General features: G+C 35.9%; 1 long non-coding RNA gene across 1 annotated transcript in view; it reads left to right on the top strand.

Moving 5' to 3' along the window:
- Positions 1 to 13,035, top strand: part of LOC310900382 — an 85,153-nt gene extending 72,118 nt beyond the window's left edge. The window contains exons 2-3 of the long non-coding RNA XR_014585100.1: positions 5,663 to 5,731; positions 12,810 to 13,035. This is a non-coding gene — a long non-coding RNA (uncharacterized lncRNA). The remainder of the gene's footprint in view (positions 1 to 5,662; positions 5,732 to 12,809) is intronic.
- Positions 13,036 to 14,211: the final 1,176 nt, after the last annotated feature.

Genomic DNA, 14,211 nt, shown 5'->3' on the forward strand with positions numbered 1-14,211 from the left:
CAAAATAGCCAGTGTTTGATTCAAGGCACTGCTTAGAAATGAGTTCTGTTGTATAAGATAGTGATAAAAGTGGTTTTGGACATCTCTGTCATGCTGCCTCTGTCTTCCCTACCTCCTTTGAACTTAAGTACAGAATTTTTGCTATGAAGTCCAGAGCAAGTGACAAGGAAGGCAGTTAGTTAATTTCTCTGTCCAAAAGTCATGAGCACATTTTGTGTTTGCAGGGGAGAAAGATTTTCCTCACTGTATTTGACTTCTAATTACTTCACCTTTATAGCATGGAGCTAACTAATCTCTTCGATTATTGGAGAGAGAGAGAGAGAAAGTCACTATTAATCAACACCTTATTCACTGATCAACCAGGTAGAAATCTGGTTTAGCACTGGAATTCCCACTGGCAATATCAAATGAGGATCTTGAAACAGAGGAGAATGGGAGCCAACTTCTGAGTTTCTACATTCTTCATTATTATGTTTGAAGCTGTGCTATTGCTGCACTTCAGGATAAAATCAAGTTTGATCCCTGTATTTCACTTAATCACCATACTTTGGACTGACTGTTTTAGGATAGGGACAATGATAATATGTGGTTTGGGGGCTTTCTGATATGTTACCAGTTAATATTAGCAAAGAATGATGAAGACTGGAAACATTAAAAATATTTAACATTTTTAAATTTTAAATTAAATTAAATTAAAAAAATATTTTTTTTAATTTATAATTTATAATATTTAAATTAAAAATATAAGAGGTCTGACTAAGAGGTCTTCATTCCTAATAGAGTTGCTATAGGTAGTGATACCTCTGTGGTGACTATGAGGAGTTTTGTTAGGAAACCCAAGGGTATTGGATACAAGAGAGTAAAAATAATTCAGCATTTGGAAGTTCAGCATCAAAGATTATATAAAAGTAAGTTCAATGATTATGATTATATTGGATGCAGGCTAATATACAATCCATATGCAGAAATTTACTGCTTCTACACCATTGTTTTTTCACTCAGAGATAATGAGATTCTTTAATGATGATCTTCATGCCACAGAAACATTAAACTGCAGCCTACAGAAAGAAAAAAGATGCAAAAAACAAAGAACACACTTTCTCTCGTAAGTGACAATGGACAATTTCCTCAAATACAAATGATATTTGCAGCATTAAAATCCCCAATAAACATATCCCCGTGTCTCTTGGCCATTATCTTATCAAGAGTTTTTTAAATATATTAATTTTAATTATATATTATATATTATATATTATTATTATATTATATATATATTAAATATATATTATATTACATTTTTTATATTTTAATTTTTATTTTTAATTATATTTCTATTGAAGAACTGTCAAACTTCTTGTTTTATAACTACAAAACATCTAATTTGTATAGGCCACCCATAAAACAGCTTGTGAGCATTTTTTTAATTAAAATGATTAATTTGGTCTCTCCTCTGTTGGGCAAACCTGGAGGGAACAACTGGTCTGCACAACTGGAATTCACCAGACTTTGAGAATATGTGGAGAGAAGCACTCTGAAATCTGAAGTTTCTATTTGCTTTGAGGTTTGAACGCATCAACAACCTAAACAGTCCAATCCTTTCTGATAACATCTGTTTTTCAGCAGTTTGCAACCTAAGAGATATTTGAATTACCCATTTTGCTTTTATCATTTCTAATTGAAAGTTAAATAAAAGTCCTAGAAACCTGTTGACCCAAACAAATATAAATCTATGTGGATTCTTTATAAAAACACATTTAAATATGCTGAATTATCTTTTACTAGGAATAGGCATTGATCATTGATCACATGTTAGTGAACTGAAGAAGAAAAATGAAGAAAACTGAAGAAAAAAAATGAAGAAAAATGAAAAAAAATGAAATGAAAAAAAATGAAGAAAACTGAAATGAAGAAAACTGAAGAAGAAAATGATGCAGAGCAAAAGGTAGTCAGTCCTATTTTAAGTGAAAAGAAAATATTTCCATTTGGGATATATATAGTATCCTTATTGGCTTCCATTAACCTGCATCAGTTGATTAGTTGAAAATCTGAGTGTCAAAATTTCAACTGGAGTCAACATGAGAACAGGAAATAAAATTATTGGCATATGAAGAATTTTATTGCTCTTGAAGTATGAAAATACAGGGTTTTCCAAAAACCTAGCTAAAAATAGAACATCACCACCAGTGGAAGTAGTAGTGTTATTTACAATTATTTTAAGACAGCAGAGAGGACTTCAATACTTATTAGTTAATATTACTGGGAGTTATAAAATGCAATATTATATCAACCAGTGAAAGGTTTAGGGATGTTTTAGTCATAGAATCATAGAATCATTTAAGTTGGAAAAGACCTGTAAGATCTCAAGTCCAACCATCCACCTAACACTACAATTCCATGGCTAAACTGTGTCCCTAAGCACCACTTCTACACATCTCTTAAATACCTCTAGGGATGGCAACTCCACCACTTCACTGGGCAGCCTGTTCCATGCCTAACAACCCACTGAGTGAAGGAATTCTTCCTGATACCCAATCTAAACCTCCCCTGTCATAATTTAAGGTCATTGTTCTTTTTTCTTACTTTTTTTTTTTTGTAATAATAGTAATAGTATTAGTAATAGTAATAGAAAATAGTAATTATAGAAATTATAGTAATGGTAATGGTAATAATGGTAATAATGGTAATAATAGTAACAGTAACAGTAATACTAATACTACTAATAAACAGATACTTGATCACTGTTGATGAAATAAGAATGAAAGCTTATTTATTGGCATTACTGAAGTTCTGACAGCAGCCTTTTTTTTCTTTTTTTTCTTTTTTTCTTTTTTTTTCTTTTTCTTTTTTTTTTTTTTTTTGGTCTTAGACATTTATGAATATATAAATTTTCAGTTTGTTGGCCAGGAGTGATTAATAGCCACTTGGTTATGAGGCAATGACACTCTTCCAGTCACAGGATAGACTGTATAACAATCCAATCAAGTTTTCCTGACTACTGACTAAGGGTGTCATTTTAGTAGCATGTCATCAGTACTGCTAGAAAGTTAACATATTATAGACAGAAAGGAGGAAAAGTTTCATTTCTTAAATGCATTTAATTTCTGCTGGTTGCACCCAAGGCAGCAACCAGATATTTTTTTCTCTAATCTGTACATCCAAAATGATAGCCTATTGCTTCACAACAGAAAGATAGACTCAGCCAAAAATGATTACGATTCCTCTTTTTTTTTTTTTTTTAAATATTCAATAGCAAAGTGTTTCTTTTTGAGCAATTAAACTGCATATTCAATGCAGAAACTGAAATAGAGTAATCACTACATAATTTGACTAGGAATCATGCCATGAGAAGAAAAGCTATTGTGATATCCCTGGAACTAAATGTGCTGGAAAATTCATTTTTCTTCTATGCAGGGATGTTTTCTTGGGTCTACTGAGTTGATGAGTGCCTTTATTTCTCATTGAAGTTAATAGGAGATGAAGGTTCTCAATGTCTCTCAGGAGGTTCTTAATCTTTTATATTATGAAAGGTTTGAACTGAAAGGATGTTCCAGAACAATGTAGTGTGGAAGTTCTTATCTAACAGATTCAGAGACTCTGAAAGCATCTTTAGAGCTGAAAGGCTGGAACCTGATGAAAGGAACATTTTTTTTCAGTTGAGTCACCAACGTGATTGGCTCTGGGGCAGACGCCTTTGGCAGTGGAGCAGGGGTTTCCTGCATCCAGTTTCCACCTGCATGCAGGGGGTTTCCTGAGTTGAGACCACGTGAGGCAGCCAAGCAAGCCACCAGGACGCAGCAGCCCTTGCAAGGGTGGCTGACCAGGCTTGCGGTGGAGCCGGAAGCACCCCCCATTCTCGTACAAAGGCAGCCCCTCAGGAACACATGCAACAAGGATTCAGTGAACAGAGCACAGCGCATCAGTCAGGGCAGGGCGCAGCAGTTTGCATGGCATTGTGCACAGGGAGGACAAGCAAGCAGGGCACAAGGTGGGTCATTTTATATTCTGAGAGCAGCAGAGAAAGTGCCTTCTGCTGTAACAGAAATGGTGCCCACCCACAAAGCCTGCCAGTCTGAAACTGAATCCCAAATGGAGGAGCCACAACCTCCCCAGGCAGATGCCTACAACCAAACAGACCTCCCAAGGATTGAAAGAGCTGCCCAGACCCTCAGTTCCAGGGAACTCCAGTCTCTGGAAGTCTCCCTAGGTCCTGAAGGCAGAGGTGGGTGTCATGGATGTAACGATGTTAATGGGATCAGGAGCGCAAGTAGTGTTCTTCTCTGTCCTCCCGGTTGGTGACTGGGACCCAAGAAGAAGGAGATGAAAGGATCAAGTGAATGATTGGCTGTGAGGCTTGTGCCATGCTTAAGGTTTTAGGTTCTGCGATCTTAGTACTTCTGAGACAGGGGACATGCTGATACTGGACAGGGTTCACCTGACCAGGTGGGGCAAGAGTGTTCTGGGAAGTAAACTGTCTGGGTTTATCAGGAGGGATTTAAAATAGATGCAGTGGGGGAAGGTGATGTACCTCTGAGTGAAGGAAGCAAAAGAAGATTGTTACTTTAAGAAAAACGAAAACACTTGTGAACTGTCCCAAAGCAATCAGGAAGGGTTCTTCTGGAAAAGTGATGCAACCAATAGGCCAGCTGAAGTGCATCTACACACACACCGCATGGAAAAAAAGGAGGAATTGAAAACCATGGTGCAATTAGACAAACCTAGAAAAGTGGACCCATATGAACCTGATGATGTTCAACAAGTCTAGGTGCAAGGTGCTGCACCTGGGTCGGGGCAATCCCGGACATGAGGATAGACTGGGAGAAGGACACATTGTGAGCAGCCCTGCAGAGAAGGACTTAGGAATTCTGGTGGACAAAAGGCTTGACATGAGCCAGAAGTGAGCACTTGCAGCCCAAAAGGCCAGCTGCATCCTGGGCTGCATCAAAAGAGGAGTGGCCAGCAGGTCGAGGGAGGGGATTGTCCCCCTCTGCTTTGCCCTTGTGAGGCCTCACCTGGAGTGCTGTTTCCAGGCCTGCGGCCCACTCCACAAGAATGATGTGGTTCTGTTAGAACAGGCCCAGAGGAGGGCTACGAAGTTGATTAAGGGGGCTGGAGCACATCTCCTATGAAGAAAGGCTGAGAGAGCTGGGGCTGTTCAGCCTGAAGAGAAGGCTCTGGGTTGACCTTATTGCAGTTTTTCAATACTTAAAGAGGGCTTATAAAAAAGATGGAAAGCAACTTTTTGCTCAGGCAGATAATGACAAGACAAGGGAGAATGGCTTTAAGCTAAAAGAGGGAAGATTTAGTTTAGAGGTTAGGAGGAAATTCTTCACTCAGAGGGTGGTGAGGCGCTGGAATAGGTTGCCCAGAGAAGCTGTGGATGCCCCGTCCCTGGAGGTTTTCAAGACCGGGTTGGATGAGGCCCTAGGCACCCTGATCTAGAGGGTAGCATCCCTGACCATGGCAGGGGGGTTGGAATTAGACTGTCTTTAAGGTCCCTTCCAACGCAAGGTCTTCTATGATTCTTTAATTCTATGATTCTATGAATAGCTAAAAAACTACATATGTAATGTTGAAGAATGGAGATCAGTTTTAAGAGAACAGACATATAAAATATCATATTCATTCTATTCTAAACAAAATTATTATTATTATTTTTTTCCAGCAGTTTACCTCCTGTTTACCTGTGAAGAGATGGACTCATATTCAGGAGTTAGTTTCTGTAGCTATTCAAGTACGTATCTTTGTTGTTTCATGAGAACAGATTTTTATCTGAGTCTTTCCTGAAGAGAGATTTTCCATTGCACAATGTTGCTTGTGCTAGAGGTTTCCTGTTAGCCAGATGACAAATTTAAATAGCATAGAACAAAAATAACAGGTGTTTAAAAAAAAAAAATCAGTTAATTAATTTTGTGCCATCCCTGCCTGAACTGGAGTCCTCTGTACTGTCAGTGCCAATAGGTGCTGAGCTACCTATTACATAGAATTAGCTTTCATCAAAGTCTAAATTGTGGCTCCACCAAATCCAAGAAGATCCAAGAAACAAAAATATCCCACCACCACCAGTGCTCATTTTCCTGGTTGATTGGCCTGTCTGTCATTCTTGCTCATGAGTTTTTTAGCTTATAGAAATAGGAAAGAGGTTATTTTGTTCTCTGCTACCAAAGAGTATTTCAGCCATATGTGCAGGTTGACAGGTGGGCTGAGAAGTTCAATCCCAACCCATCACTTCTATTTATATGGTTTATTAAACAGCTGAAAGGTTTGGAATCTCTCAGTTCATTGTAAAATCCATTTCTCTGCATGAACAATTCACCATAAATTAAAGGCTTCATACCCTGTAATATACTTATTCTGGTTCCTTGAAATTAACTCTTTCTATTTAAAAAGGAAAGAATGGCATTAAACAAGGAGCTGCCCATCAAAAGTAGCAATGAATGCATCTCTCTCTCTTCTTCTTTTTTTTTTTTTTTCATAAATGATAGACAATATTGGCACTTTACTCTTAAAAATCTGGAATCTTCAGAATTTACAAAGATCAGAAACCATTCAGAAAAAGCTAGATTAAATTCTTAAGACAAAACATATTTCATAAATATTTAATGCTTTAAAGTGGCAGTTAGAACTGGACAAGAGGCTGGATCTGCTCAAGCAGCCTCATACTAGATGATAAGTCTCTCTGTGTTTGTAAAGATTGTTGACTTACTGTCTATGACTCAAGGTTTACTCAAAGCCAGACAGATACAGATTCTCTTCTCTATGTTTTGATTTTGCAGTCTGTCACACATCACTATGTGATCACTTCACACTATGTGAAGTAGAAGTAGTAATACAGCTTCACCTAATTGGTTGTAGCAAGGAATATGAGCCTAGGAAAATCTTCTCTGACTCCGGAAATGGATCCAGAGAGTGAACTAAAAGTGGTAAAAAGTTTGACACGGAAAACAACACACACAATGTAAAGATAAGTGATCACATTTTCTTGGTTTTAGTCGGTGAATAAATCATGCTAAAGCATATATGAAATTTCTCTAATCTTTTGCGATGCACGATTCTTCTATGCAGAATGGATTCCTCATTTGACCTGATACAGGTTTGTCTGAAGTTAGAAAAAAAGTTTAAGGTTAAAAGTTACCAAAAAATAGAATTTGCTAATTTGCCATTCACTCTCAAACCTCACTGCAAGATGATCAGTGCCTAAAACATACACATCTTTGCTTCCTATCTTTTTTTATTTCCATACCATATCCTCATATAGATATCAAAGCAAATAATTGTAGTGTAACTCTTAGGAGATTTAAAACAAACAAGCAAACAAACAATATAAGAAATTGGAATATAAAAATCCACCGGAAGAGAAAATGAGTAAAAGTCTAAGGACTGGTGAAGAGAATTGGTCAATACTCATCTTTATTATGCTGTATAACTAAACTAAAGGAAGGTCACAGAGAGCAGTTTTTGTGACTTCTATGATACTGACTTGATCAATGTCTTGCCAGGGCAAAAATTAAACAGAAGCTAACCAAACTATAGAAAACAACTTAGGCTGGTTCTTCTACTTTAATATTTTGCTATTAAGAGTCCTAATGACATCACAAAATTGTCCCAAAATGCTGAGGAAGACACAACCTCTTATGCAAGATAAAAGCATATATTTGAATGTATTTTTGCTATGCACATTCAGAAATTTTGCCTTGGCTACTATTGAAAATCTCAGATAGACTCAAAAGCATGAGAAATTGTATAAGTGAGACTCCTATCTAGTTCTGCTAAGTGGGACAGAATTTGCCTCAGTCAAAATATTTTAATTTATGCAGAAATGTTAATCAGGATGGGTAATTTCCAGATGATAGGGACATAATAGATGAACTGGGGAAATAATGATGCTTTAAATAATGGGCTCTCTTTATACATAATTGACTTCAGCCTCAAAGATCCTGTCTCTCTTATTCATCCAAGATTAATGAGAGATGTTAATAACCAGTCAGATTAGAAGACTCTTCAATAAGTGACAGAAACTGACAAAAATATTTTTAATTTATTTATATATTTTTTTTACAAAAGGTGTCCCCAGCTAAAAAATTAGCCCAAATCTACCATTTACAATGCTCGTATATTTTTTTTCAGAATTGCTTTCTGATCTTTTATGCATTGAAGCATGCTGAAGTAAATCTCCCATGTAATAAAAGCATATATAGAAAAAAAAGGATAAAATATTTTATTATTGAACTGCAAGAGGATGATTGATTTGTTTACTTTCCCTTAATTTTATAGGCAGAAGTTTTTACCTACAAACAGCTTCATCCACAGTTCTTAACAGACTTTCAAAAACTTTTGGGGGAGAGGTATAAAGAGGAGGTGTATTTTATATTTTCTATTTAAAAAACACTAATAGGCATTTACAATCCAAATACTCTAAATTTAACTTTGGGTTATTTTCATTTTTTTTCCTGTTCTGAAATTTTGATATGAAAAAGCAATCTTCTTTACATAAAATAGAAAATAACTTATTGCCTATTTCAGAAAGCTGAAGAATCCTGAAATACTTTGTACACAAAGCAAATCCTACCTAAGTATACTTTGCTTATTACAGAGTTCTGTGAAAAGACAGATTCATATGTTTACATTCATGCTTCCAATTGCATTTACCTATTTGGACGCACAGCATAGATTTAGCTCTGAAGGAGCTCACAATGGCAGATGATTTAGGAAAATGGGTCAAACTTCAGTGAAATAGAAATCAAGCAGCACATGTTTTTTGTTGTCATTGCTCGTTTGTTTATTTCTGGTCCTTTCTCACCGAGTCTTTCATACCTGGAAGGTTTGCTCATTAACCTTTCCTTAGATTATATCTTCTTAATACTATATCTTATTATCTCTGTTATTCCTCCTATTTTTAGCTTCACTTTTTTTTGGTATTTCTGTCACAATTATTTATAGGTATACAATTTCATTAAGACACCACATCATTTTTTTGTTGCATTCACCCTGCAGGTAAACTGATCTGGACACACAGCTTGGATTTGCAGGTGGCACACAATGTCACAGCAGAATGTGTTTTGAGACTGTGTGTCAGCCTTCTTCCTTGACTTGGCTTGGCTTGCTTTGACTTACATTTTCATTGTCCTCTGTTAAATCTAGCTGATATATATAATTATGTTTATATTTCACATTTACTTAAAAAGAAGAATATTATTTCAATTAATGTTTTCCTCAAAGAAATTTGGGAGTTTTTTTCTGATTAATTTGATTATTTTGTTGAAACTTTTTAAATCTCATGGTATGGCATATGTCCTTGGGCTATTTGCTATTGTGGTCTGTCTTCTTTCTCCCAGACATACAATTTATTAAGTCTGATGTGTCACTGACTGCAGGTCAAATTTTCAAGGCCTGCACCTGTACAAAATGATTATGCTTGTTGAATTAATTGCATCTGTATTAGTTTGTGCTAATGACTTGACAAATATTTGAATACATTTTGTGGCCATGCAACTACTTGATTGTAAAGACATTCAACTGTACAATTTCTTACTGAAATCAAGGCATGGTATGATATAAGATAAGGTGCGTGTATATATATATATATATATATATATATATATGAATCAACCTTAGAATATATTTGCATGCAATCTTATTGGCATTTTTATAATCCACTGTAAACACTAATTTGCAATGATGGCTGAATTAATTTTTAAAAGGCATATGCTTTACAACATATTGTATGGAGGGAGATATAGTAGAAATATGTACCTGGATATGGATTTTATGTTTTCTACATTTCCTTCTGAAGTAGTGAAATCTAGGAAACTTTCTCATCATTCATCAGTATTATAACTTTGTTGCAGCCTACAGAAATCATATGAGGAGTAAACACTAACTCACTTGCCATATTCTCACTCCTTAGCTTTTGCAGTAGAAGTTTTAAAGTTTTTATTTTATTTTTTATTATATGTGACATCAGTGCCATCTGGAATGCAAGGAGCTCCTCATCCACCAGTGACTGGCAGAGACCACCATCTCTGTTCACTTATGGTCTGTTAAACTGCCATTGGATACTGTCAGCTTTCACTCACCACCAGTCTAAGTGGGGTATGAGCCAGGTGCCCTACAGTTTAAAGTCTCTGTATTACAATGCCAATTCTCTGAGTCTTGTTAGAAATCTAAGTGTCTAAGTGAGGATGACAGATCCTCATAGGACATGACAGAATGGAGTCTACACATAAGTCACTCAAGAACTAATTCTACCAAAATATATTACTGAGGTTTTTCTTTATTCCTCGCTCCATGTCCAGTGAATTATGACATGATGGATACACTGCATAGTGCAAAATATGCCAAAATCAGTATTGCACACTTTATTCAGTGAGCAGGCAGAACATATGATCCTTTCTAAGTTTAATGTGATAATGTTGCATTATAAGTGAAGACAATTGACTGTGCATAACTGCATTAAGCAAACTCACTGTGCAGAACCATTTATTATATTTAATCAAGTTTGAGTGAGGTCTGCAATTCTCTCCCATTTAAATCAGTGAATTAGCACTGTTGTAGATGAATGGAAGGGAATTAAGGAAAGAAAAGAAGGGAGTTGACAGACTGCAAGAACAAAAATACTGACTTGGAAATCACTATACCTTTACCATGCTATCCATGAAGAATTCAGTATAGGTCCACAGAAGGCATCCATTTCTTCAGCGTTTGTTGTCTAGAATTATTTCACCCCTGTACAATCTTTTCCTTTACTCTCACAAAAATTAAATTTACAACTATTTTGACTACATACTGTTACAAATGATCTGTAAAAAGGAAAACCATATTAGATTATGCTTCTGCCCAGAGCACTTAGAGGTGTGTCTTCTGCATCTCTCTTGGACCATTGGAGTTACTGCCGTCTGTGCTCTCCTCAACATGGCAAACAATTTTTCATTGTATCTCAGTTTCAAACAGGCAATCACACAAAGATAGGGTTGTTTTTGTTTGCTTGTTTGTCTGTTCATTTTTGTAAGCCCCAGACTGGTAGACCTAAGATGGGGATATATTCACATCTGCAATAGTAACCATGCTACGACACTATGTGGACAAAAGGGCACTTGTTTAGAGAACAAGACACTTCATTAGATCTCCATGCCTAGAAGGCCTAACTGTCACCATGCAGAAATTGTCTTATCTGACAACCTATAGTGCAAGAGTCTGCTATTAGAATATGAATTTGCATAAGAATGATATTCACATAAACAGAAAAAAAAAAAGAAAAAAAAAAAAAGAATTAGAACTTAAATTTCAGTCCACTGGCTGTCAAAAGATAGACCCTAGGTGAGGCTTACCACAGCAGGTTTGTATCCCTACTTGTTTAAATTATTAAAGAAAGGAAGCATTACTAGAAGCACACTGGGAAAAATATTCTAAAGCTTTATATGTTGTTTTAATGGCATGATTTTATTAATTTTAATCTAGATATGTTATTGATTCTTGATAAGTTTGTTTAATTTGCATATTGAAGTGAATGAAGCACAACAAGGAAGTCAATTTTAACAGTCTGGAGCAAATACTTATACTGTGAATTTTGGATTAGGAGTGCAAAATAAGAAATCTTACTTAAGTTTATTTAGAAACACAGTCAGATGTTCCTGATAAAATGACCGTAACACTGAGTATTTTTGAAAAAATAAAGAACTCTGCATTTTATTTTCTCTAATAATGAAACATATGTGCAGGAGTTATCTGTTTCAACCTCACTAAGGAAGAAGTTAAAAGGTGCTTTTAGTTTGACAGGGACTGATCAGATGGATAAAGAAAGACGACAGAGGCAAATTCAAGTACAGTAAAAATATTCCATCAACCTGGAGAAGACTGAGGTGATATCCCTGTTTTTGGGTGGATTGTAGGTAGATAAATAATATCGTCTGAAAGAGAACTTTCAGGATATAAATCCCATGACAATTTACTAAAATGATGTGCAGAGCTAAAAATTTTCCACAACGCTTTGAAACTTGCTTTCAGATATTTTTTAAATTGTTGTTAGATTGTCTGGTGATATTGACAGCCCAGTTCCATTGAAATCAAACTGAAATATACTCAGAATAAAACAATGTTTATATTTAGAGGAGAGTGGAGGAAAAATAAAAAAGATTGGAGATAATAGTTTCTTCCAAATAGCAGGGGTTTTTTTTGCAACATCATTTAGATGTAAACTTCTATGCAGACATCTGTGAAATAAGATGTCTGTTGGGTATTCAATCTTATACATTTAAAATATATTTGTAAAAGTGGATTGAAACATGAGAATAATGTGAATTTAATTTCCATTTAATTTGTTTTAAAGTTAAGCCTTTTTATATGTTCCAATGTTTTCACATAAAAGAATTTAAGCCTGTCTTATATGCTGAAAAGAACATAGGGGAAAATTAAAAATGTAGATAATTTGAATTAAAAAATATTTGCATCAATTTTCTTTATTAAAAATATTTAAAATAATAGCTACAATAATAGCTACTGGCAGTGTAGCACCATTCTTGAGAAAGATGTTTTGTAATGCTCCTTATATATCTTTAAAGTATTTACAGTACTCAAGTCTTGGCTATTAAAAGAAGATCTAAAATCTATCAAAAATCTAGAAACCAATCAGTTGTCATCATATTAAAAATACAATTTTCAGGGAAAATAAAAAACATTATTTATGAACTTTTAATGAAATTTTGGTAAAATCTAAGGAACTTATGTTTGTTATGACTTTGCACAGTATTTAGAGCTTCTCCTTTGCCTGCAAATTACAGACATTAAATACTTTTCTCTCCTGTGTATGCTTACAGCACAGCCAGACATGCTCTGATGATTGAATTCAAGCAGCCTAAGAAGTTACTGCCACCGACTCAAAAGCTAGTATCCTGGAAGCTGAGATGCAGGGTTTGACTCTGCAGGGTTTGACTCCATTCCCAGTCCATTTCTACACAAAGTTAAAGAGCTTAGTGTACATCAGGGGTTGACACCTTTTCAATTTTGCTGTGTGTATTTTTTTTTTCTTCTAAAAGATGAGTTTAAAATTAAATTGGCTGTGGATAAAATAAGTTTATGACTCTTTTATGCTTCTATGCAAAGTTTTTTAGTGCTGTATTCTTAACACATATTGTCTGTGTAGAGACTATACGACTGGCCGGTTATTAGACACACAACGATTGTTAACACACAAGGTCATTTAATCATAATTTCAGGGTCTTTTAACATTTCCTGTATTACTTTACTGAATTTGGCGATATAAATACAAATTACTTTCATATCAGCATGGAAAAATCATTTCTTAAATACAAGGAGGAGATACTAGGGGAGGGGGAAAATACAATAGATGTGAAGTTGAAGAATTTCTAAATTGTTGGACACTTTGTTTTTTTTTCAAGAATAATTTGAAGATTTTGAACTCTGAATTGACCGTCCAGAAATGGTAAAAATAAAACATATTCTGCGAACTGAAAAAGTAGGAAAGAAGAAAACCACAGAGAAAAAATAAATATATATATATAATATATGTATAATATATATATATTATATAAAGAGAATGATATGTATATATAATATATATAATATTATATATATATATGCTTACTACTTTAGGGATAACGAGATGAGAGTAAAGGCTTATAAGCTTTTTTATAGGAGGACAGTAAAATTACCAGTGTTTGTCATCATCATATTCTGATACATCTGTATTGGGTTTGCATGGCAAGGTTTTGGTAGCAGGGGGGCTGCAGGGGTGATCTCTGTAAGAAGAATCTAGAGCCTGCCCCGTTTTAGATAAGGGCCAATTTCAGCTGGCTCCAAACAAACCCGTTGCTGACCAGCGCTGAGCCAATAAGTGATGCTATTTGCACCTCTGTGAGAGCAGATTTAGGAAAGGGAAAAAAATGCTGCACAACAGCAGCTGGGAGAGTGAGGAGTGAGGAACAGCCCTGCAGACACCAAGGTCAGCAAATAAGGAGGGCAGGAGGTGCTACAGGCACCAAACCAGAAGTTCCCCTGCGGCCTGTGGAGAGGCCCCTGGTGGAGCAGGCTGTCCCCCTGCAGCCCACGGGTCCCACATGGAGCAGATCTCCACGCTGCAGCCCGTGGAGGAGCCCCCGGTGGAGCAGGTGGATGTGGCCTGGAGGAGGCTGCGGCCCATGGAGAGCCCCCGCAGGAGCAGGCCCCGGGCCGGAGCTGCAGCCCGTGGAGAGGAGCCCA

The sequence above is a fragment of the Anser anser genome, assembly GCF_964211835.1.
Source record: "Anser anser genome assembly, chromosome: 5".
Lineage (NCBI taxonomy): Eukaryota > Metazoa > Chordata > Aves > Anseriformes > Anatidae > Anser > Anser anser.